Source organism: Heterodontus francisci, unplaced genomic scaffold, assembly GCF_036365525.1.
Source record: "Heterodontus francisci isolate sHetFra1 unplaced genomic scaffold, sHetFra1.hap1 HAP1_SCAFFOLD_58, whole genome shotgun sequence".
In the NCBI taxonomy this organism is placed as follows: Eukaryota; Metazoa; Chordata; class Chondrichthyes; order Heterodontiformes; family Heterodontidae; genus Heterodontus; species Heterodontus francisci.
In genome coordinates, this window is record NW_027142006.1 from 4599147 (window position 1) to 4607169 (window position 8023).

At 45.3% G+C, this 8023-nt stretch overlaps 1 non-coding gene across 1 annotated transcript; it reads right to left on the reverse strand.

Moving 5' to 3' along the window:
• Positions 1-3569: 3569 nt before the first annotated feature.
• On the reverse strand, positions 3570-3641 carry trnat-cgu (transfer RNA threonine (anticodon CGU)). The gene has a single exon. It is a non-coding gene; the product is annotated as a tRNA-Thr (tRNA).
• Between the last annotated feature and the right edge of the window lie 4382 nt (positions 3642-8023).

Below are 8023 nucleotides of genomic sequence, written 5' to 3' on the forward strand. Positions count from 1 at the left end.
GAGGTGGCTGTGGTGGGGAAGAGTCAGTTGCCCACCTCCTTCTGGAGTGTGTCTTTGCAAAGCAGGTGTGGAAAGAGATGCAGTGGTTTTTGGCGAGGTTCATCCCAAGCAGCTCTGTAACACAGGAGTCTGTGCTCTCCGGGCTGTTCCCAGGGATGCACACCGAGATAAACATTAACTGCTGCTGGAGGACCATCAATTCGGTGATAGACACTCTTTGGTCTGCCCTAAACTTGCTGGTCTTCCAGCGCAAAGAGTTGTTCACGACCGAGTTTTGCAGACAGGCACATTCCAAGGTCCAGGACTACGTGCTGAGGGACGCACTAAAGCTTGGGGTAGCCACTGCAAAGGCTCAATGGGGAAAGACCACTGTGTAAGGTCCCCCCGCCATAGTGAACTGGGCAGTTGGACCCATTGGAAACCCCTCGTGTTGTATGCACCAGATATGGGTTTGCTGTAAAATGTCCATGTCAGGTAAAATGGAGTGGAAGGGTTGTGAGGCAATTCACTCCTGTATTGAAGAAAACTGATTTCCTTTGCACTTTTTGGAATGTCAACTTGGTGCTGTTTTGAACTGTTGTATAATGCATTTTTTACAGATTTATATGAAGAAAGCATATTTTTAGGAATAAAATCCTGGGGATTCATATGCATAGTTCTTTGACGGTGGCAGGACACATTGAGAAAGTAGTTAGCAAAGCATATGGGATCTTGGGCTTCATAAATAGAGGTACTGAGTACAAAAGTAGGGAAGTTATGCTGAACCTGTATAAATCTCTAGTTGGGCCACAACCAGAGAATTGCATCCAGTTCTAGTCAACACACGTTTGGAGGGATGTGAGTGTCCTTGAGAGGGTGGAGAAGATTTATCAGAATGGTTCCAGACATGAGGGATTTTAGCTGTAAGGTTAGCTTGGAGAAGCTGGGGTTGTTCTCCTTGGAGCAAAGGAGATTGAGGGGAGATTTGATAGACATGTACAAGACTATAATAAATATGACAGGTTTAGATAACTTCCAGGGCGATGGGGATAGAGCGGGGGAATGGGACTGAATGGATTGATTTACATGGGCTTGATGGGCAAAATGACTTACTGTACTGTAGTGACTCCAGGACTCAATGACTCTCTCTCCTTCTCTCTCTCTCTCTCTCTCTCTCTGTCTATCGCTTTACCTCTCTCTGCCTCTCTCTCTCTATCTGTCTTTAGCTGGTCCTCTAACTTTCTGTTGCACTCTCTCTCTCTCTTTTTTTTCACTCTCTCTCTCTCCATTACACACATATTTGTCAATCACATGTCAAAGAAGGAAGCGTAATGAAGGAATGGCTGCGCCCTTGAAAATGTTTCCAGCAGAATAGTTAAATGTTTAAAGTTTCTGTAGGGAGTTTGACCTGAGATGGTGAGACACAAGGATGTGAGGTTATTAAAGTCTTCACCAAATGTAATAGGGAATAATTTTCTTCACTGGTGAACCCAAAGGAACAAATATGGCACAAGAATGAGAAAAGTCAGAGGATTGAGAAACATCCAATGGTTCTTCACATCTACAAGTCAGCAGACCCACAGAAAAACAGTAGGTTGAGAGTTCAGATCCAGTGATCGACTGGACAAATATCGAGCCAGTGCTTTTTTCTTGATAAACCTGACATCTGTCCACTTAGCTATTGCACCTCGTCTCGATGTATCTGATAATACTAATACTATTTGTATTCCACAGTTGCTTTGAAATCACAGGCAATATAAATGGATTGGGAATGTCAATGGTCAGGAACCATTAATGGATTGGGAAAGTCAATGGACTGGAAAATATCAGTGGATTGGGAAATTCTATAGACTGAGTTATATCAATGGATTGGGACAGTTCAGTACATTGTGAAACATCAATGGATTAGGAAACAGGAATTAAAGGGACAGATGGAGTCGAACCTGGAAAAGTGTGAAGTGATTCATTTTGGAAGGTCGAATTTGAATGCAGAATACAGGCTTAAAGACAGGATGCCTGGTAGTGTGGAGGAACAGAGGGATCTTGGGGTCCATGTCCATAGATTGCCCAAAGTTGCCACCCAAGTTGATAGGGTTGTTAAGAAGGCATATGGTGTGTTGGCTTTCATTAACAGGGGGATTGAGTTTAAGAGCCGCGAGGTTATGCTGCAGCTCTATAAAGCCCTGGTTAGACCACACTTGGAATATTGTGTTCAGTTCTGGTCGCCTCATTATAGGAAGGATGTGGAAGCTTTAGAGAGGGTGCAGAGGAGATTTACCAGGATGCTGCCTGGACTGGAGGGTATGTTTTACGAAGAAAGGTTGAGGGTGCTAGGGCTTTTCTCATTGGAACGAAGAAGGATGAGAGGTGACTTGATAGAGGGATACAAGATGATGAAAGGCATAACTAGAGTGGATAGCCAGAGACTTTTTCCCAGGGCGGAAAGGGCTATCACCAGGGGGCATAATTTTAAGGTGATGGAGGAAGGTTTCGGGGAGATGTCAGAGGTAGGTTCTTTACACAGAGAGTGGTGGGTGCGTGGAATGCACTGCCAGCGGTGGTAGTAGAAGCAGATACATTAGGGCCATTTAAGCGACTCTTGGATAGGTACATGGATGATAGTTGAATGAAGCGTATGTAGGTAGTTTGATCTTAGAGTAGGTTAAAGGTTCGGCACAACATCGTGGGCCGACGGGCCTGCACTGTGCTGTACTGTTCTATGTTCTATGTAACAGATGAAAGGATTGCATTAATCAATGGATTAGAATGTGGAGAGGCAGGAGAAAATGATGCCATTTTAAGTAGGGGGCCGGGGGTTAGTAGAAAGACCAGGGCTATTTTACTCTCTATCTCACTCCTTTCTTCTATCTGGCTCATTATCACATCCTCTCTCTCTCAGAGCGGTGGGAATCACTGGAACCCACACTTGTTGCTCAGGTTGTTTGGTTCCGGGAAAATACAAGGTCCACATCAGATTGACAGGAAGGATAAATGTGATTCAGAGCCAATCATATTCCATTTAGTGATGTGTGCTCAGCCTTGTTATATCAGCAAAGGCAGCAGGAAATGCAAATCCTGAAGAGTTTTGATAGAGTGAAGAAGGAGAAAGTGTTGCCAGTGACAGAATGGTCAGTAACCAGAGGAAACACATTTAAAGTAATTGACAAAAGAATTCGAGTTGTGATGAGGAGATTGTTTTTTCAGCAGTGTGTTGTTCTGGTCTGGAATGCAATCCTGAAAGGTCAGTGGAAGCAGATTCAATGTTAACTCTGAATGGAATTGGATATATACCTGACATGGAAAATCTAACAGGGCAATGGGGGAAAGGACAGGAGTGTGGGATGTGGGATTAATAGAATAGCTCTGTTCAATATCCGGCATATACACAGTAATAAGGTTCAGTGCTTGGTCCTCAGATATTTTCACTCTATCAATGGCAGAGAAGGCTGGAGGAACCATGTGGCTACTCCTCACGTTCTTCCCCGTGTCCAGGATAAAGTGCAACATGACACTGATTTCCAGATGGCCAAAACAAATGCAACGCACATCTTTTGTGGAAACATCACATTTAAAGTGAGAAACTAATCAAAAGGCACAAACGGGGATTGAACCCGTGACCTTCAGTCTACGAGACTGACACCTTACCACTTGGCCACCATGCCTTTTGTTAACCAACACCTGAGGCTCCAGAGGAGGATTTGTGATTCTTTTTCAATTTGGTTGAAACAGCATCGAGAAACATGCACAGAAATAAAGAGGGATTGTGGAATGGGTAACAGATCAGCCTCATTTACATCATCAGCATCATGAAATCTTCATTGAGACGTTCCATTCCCATCCTCAGCTTTTCTCACATCTGTACAATAATATAAGAGTGGACATTGGGTTGTTACTGGGCAGATTATATAAATAGACTATGTGCATCATCACAGGAAGTGATGTAATATAATCTGCACGGCACCTCATGGAGAGTTGTCGATGAAACCTTCAATGCAAGATGTGTAGAGTAAACACAGGTTATTTTAACCGTCAGATTCTTATAAATTCTGTACTACGCCTTGACAGATATCAGAATATTATATGGGGGCCACAGTAAACCAAAAAATAGATGGAGAAATCTTTGCCTGTACCTTTGAAAAGGTCACTGCACTGAACCAAGCCGACGAGTGGCCGAGTTGGTTCCAGAGGTTTGCAAGGTATCGTACTGCATCGGGTCGCGTGCAGAAGCCAGACATGGAGCAGGTCAGTACACTATTGTCTGCAATGAAGGGAGTGTGCAGGCAACATCCTCATGAAGAACAGAAGGCAACATGTGAAGAAGTTATTAAGGCACTGAAGACCTATTTTAATTGAGGAAAAAAATGTCATCGTGGAGCCAAAGTTAAAACGCTGCATTTGCGCAAATGCAGCCTCTTCCACTGAAACGTCACTGTCTGTGACATTCAGGCAGCTGCCAGGATTAAGGATGGAGCTACTCAATTTATCACAGAAAACAACTTCGACCCAAAAATCCCCTCAAAGGTTGCCATCGCCGCCTCCGTCCCACCCCCAACAGTCCCCCGCTCCTTCTTGTGCATTCGCCAGTTATATGGTACCAAGTCATCTTAATTCACCTAAAGTGAATTATTTTCGGAGCAGTGACTGTCGTTTCATAAGCAAATATGGCACATATCTACACAATGGACATGTTTTGGTTGATACTCGGAGAACGTTGCGCTGTTTGAAGTCTCATCAGAAGGACAGCACCTCTGACAGTGCTGCACACCCTCTGTAATTCAGTGAGGTTTCATAGAGTCATAGAGTTATACAGCACAGAAACAGGCCCTTCGGTCATCATGTCCGTGCCGGCCATCAAGTACCTATCTATTCTAATTCCATTTTCCAGCACGTGGCCGTAGCCTTGTATTCTGTGGCGTTTTGAGTGCTCATCTAGATACTTCTTAAATGTTGTGAGGGTTCCTGCCTCCACCACTCCTTCAGGCAGTGTGTTCCAGATTCCAACCACCCTCGAATTGAAACATTTTTTCCTCAAATCCCCGCGAAACACTGCCATCCCATTCTCCGGACGATCATTCCCCGCTTCCCCCCATCCCACTCTCTGACTGCTCACTCCCCGCTTCACCCACCACCACCCCCATCCTGCTCTCTGGCCGCTCACACTCCAGGCCATGGGCTCTGCCGCTTCCCTCCTCTCGGCCACTCGCTCCAACATTGCCCCATCACCTCTCGAGGCTCGCCTTGCTTTATCGGTGGTGCGGTGAAGAATGATCGAATGTTGGAGCGAGAGGCCGAGAGGAGGGAAGCAGCATGGCTTAGAGCTAGTGTCCGGAGGGACGTGGGGGGGAAGCGGGGCGTGAGTGGACGGAGAGAGGGCAGTGCGAGGGTGGGGGGGTAGCAAGCGGCCGGAGGGCGGGGGAGCAGGGTAGCGAGGAGCGGGCAGCGAGCGGCCTGGAGTTAGTGGCTGAAAGGGGGGAGAGAGTTTTCCCGCGCATGCGCCACTTCGTCCTGGAAGACGTAGGCTGAGCATGCGCAGCATCTCAGAGCGCAGGAGACTGTTTGTGCATGTGCGAGCTTGGAGCGCTCTGATGACGTCGGCTGGCTGCTGCATTGTCAGGAATCACTTTGAATTTAATAAGCGTACAAAACAGAAAGGGGAGAGTATTCATTCATTTATCAATGACTTGTCCAAACTCACGGATGTTTGTGAATACGGCAACATAAGAGAAGAGCTGAATCGTGACAGGATTGTGTTCGGGGTATTATACAACACCCTTTCAGATCATCTACAGTCCAGGGCTGATCTCACATTAACGAAAGAGTTTCAATTGAGCAGACAAACAGAGGTTAGAAAGTTTAACCAATCCGTTGTCCGAGGGGACAGGGAGAGTCTGATCTCGAGAGTTGCAGACTCAATTGAATTTGTTAAGAAAGCAAAAGGAAAAATTAGTGGTAAAAGACAAGAAAGACGGGAAGAGCATCTAGTGGTAGCTGCAACCAATTGCAGTAGGTGTGGCCGAGAGAGACACAAGTGGGAAAACTGCCTCGCCAAAGAAGCTGAGTGTTTTTCCTGCAGAAAGATGGGACACTTTCAGTCAGTGTGTGGCAGTAAAATACCAGCACTGAATAGAATTAAAGGGAAATCCCCAGAGAGCAAAAACATTAATGAAGTACAGGATATCCAAAGTGTGGAAATACATTTTTTAGGTGAAATCCAGGAAATAAAGTGAGAGTTGCTGGACGACAGAAATTCTGAAATATTTTAAGATAGAGGTAGATAGATTCTTGATAAACAAGGGGGTGAAAGGTTATCGGGGGCAGGTGGGAATGTGGAGTTGAGGTTGCAATCAGATCAGCCATGATCTTATTGAATGGTGGAGCAGGCTCGAGGGGCCGAGTGGTCTACTCCTGCTCCTAATTGGTATGTTTGTATGTAAGAAAACATGTTCTAGATACAATGAGAACTATCATTTGTTTGGAAATGGATTTGAACCCTTTTATCAAAAGGTTATAGAGCTTTAATTTTTCTACAATTAACAGGCAAATCCTTGTGGAGTTGAGATTGACAGAAACAATGGGCTGGATTCTATAGAGCCCTCAACGTCGAGATCTGTGGTGGGGTGGGGTGGGGGCCGCCTGAAGATGGCCCCGGATGAGACCCGCCACGGACCTCAACGCCGGCAGGGCCTGGCTCGATATTGCCGGCGACGGCGAGGCCTTGTGGGGGACCTCCACCGCTCGGCAACGGGACCACAAACCTGCATTAATTATTATCCCATCACTTCCTGATGTTCCGCTGAGATCTTCAGCCCAGTGGCCGGCACTGCCGTGCCTTCGGAGCCCCACCCGGGCAAATGAGGTGCAACACTGGTGGGGAGGGGGGAGAAGGTAAGTTTCTCAGTGTGGGGGTGGGGGGACGGAGTCAAATTAATGTCATGGGTGTAGGGGATGGTGGGAAGGGTTATAGTTTACAGTTTGTGCAGTTTTGGGCGGAAGGTCAGATGGTAAAGGTAGGTTTTGGGAGGGAAGGGCAAATAATTAATTTAACTGTTATTGGGGGGATGGGAGAGAGGCAAAAGCAATGTATTTATTTCATTTAATTTAATCTTCCTTTAAATATTTTCCAAAAGGACTAACAGCCCTTTAAAAATGGCTGACACTCCAGTACAGTACTGAGGCAGTGCTGCACTATCAGAAATGCTGTTTTTCAGGTGAGACAGAAAACTGAGGATCCCTCTGCCCTCTCACGTGGATGTTAAAGGTACCATGGCACTATTTCAGAGAATAGAAGGGGAATTATTTCTGGGATGCTGGTCATTGTTTAACCCTGAATCAACATCACTTCAAAACAGATTATCTCGTTTTTATCACGTTGTTGTTTCTGGGAGCTTGCTGTGCGCACATTGGCCACCATGTTTCCTACATGACTACAGTGACTACACTTGGAAAGTCCTTCATTGGCTGTAAAAGGCTTTGCAATGTCCTGTGGTCGTGAAATGCAAGTCTTGCATTTTCCATTGTTATCAGTGTCATTGTGATCAAAAGATAGGATTCGTGAACACAAAGTTTGAATCAATTTTGATTAAAATAATGTAAACGCATCTATATTCTTGCACTGTACTTAATAATCTCCATCTTCCTATCCTTACAGAGTGCAATGTCATCGACCCTGAAATTGATTCCACAATCTCATAGAATCTTAGACTCATAGAAAGTTTAAGGCACAGAAAGAGGCCACTTGGCCCTCAGACAATTTCAGCCCAGTTCTGATGAAAGGTCACAGACCACAAACGTTAACTCTGTTTCTCTCTCCACAGATGCTGCCAGACCTGCTGAGTATTTCCAGCATTTTCTGTTTTTATTTCAGATTTCCAGCATCTGCAGTATTTTGCTTCTGTGTTAATGTGAAAGTTAAAACTGAACCACCTGTCTACAATTCACACTGGGGTCTCCCATGAAATGATTCTGTATAATATTGATATAATGATAACAGATTTCGACACAGAGCTTCCTGTGGGGAATTGGGGATAAGAAAACCAGCAGACTC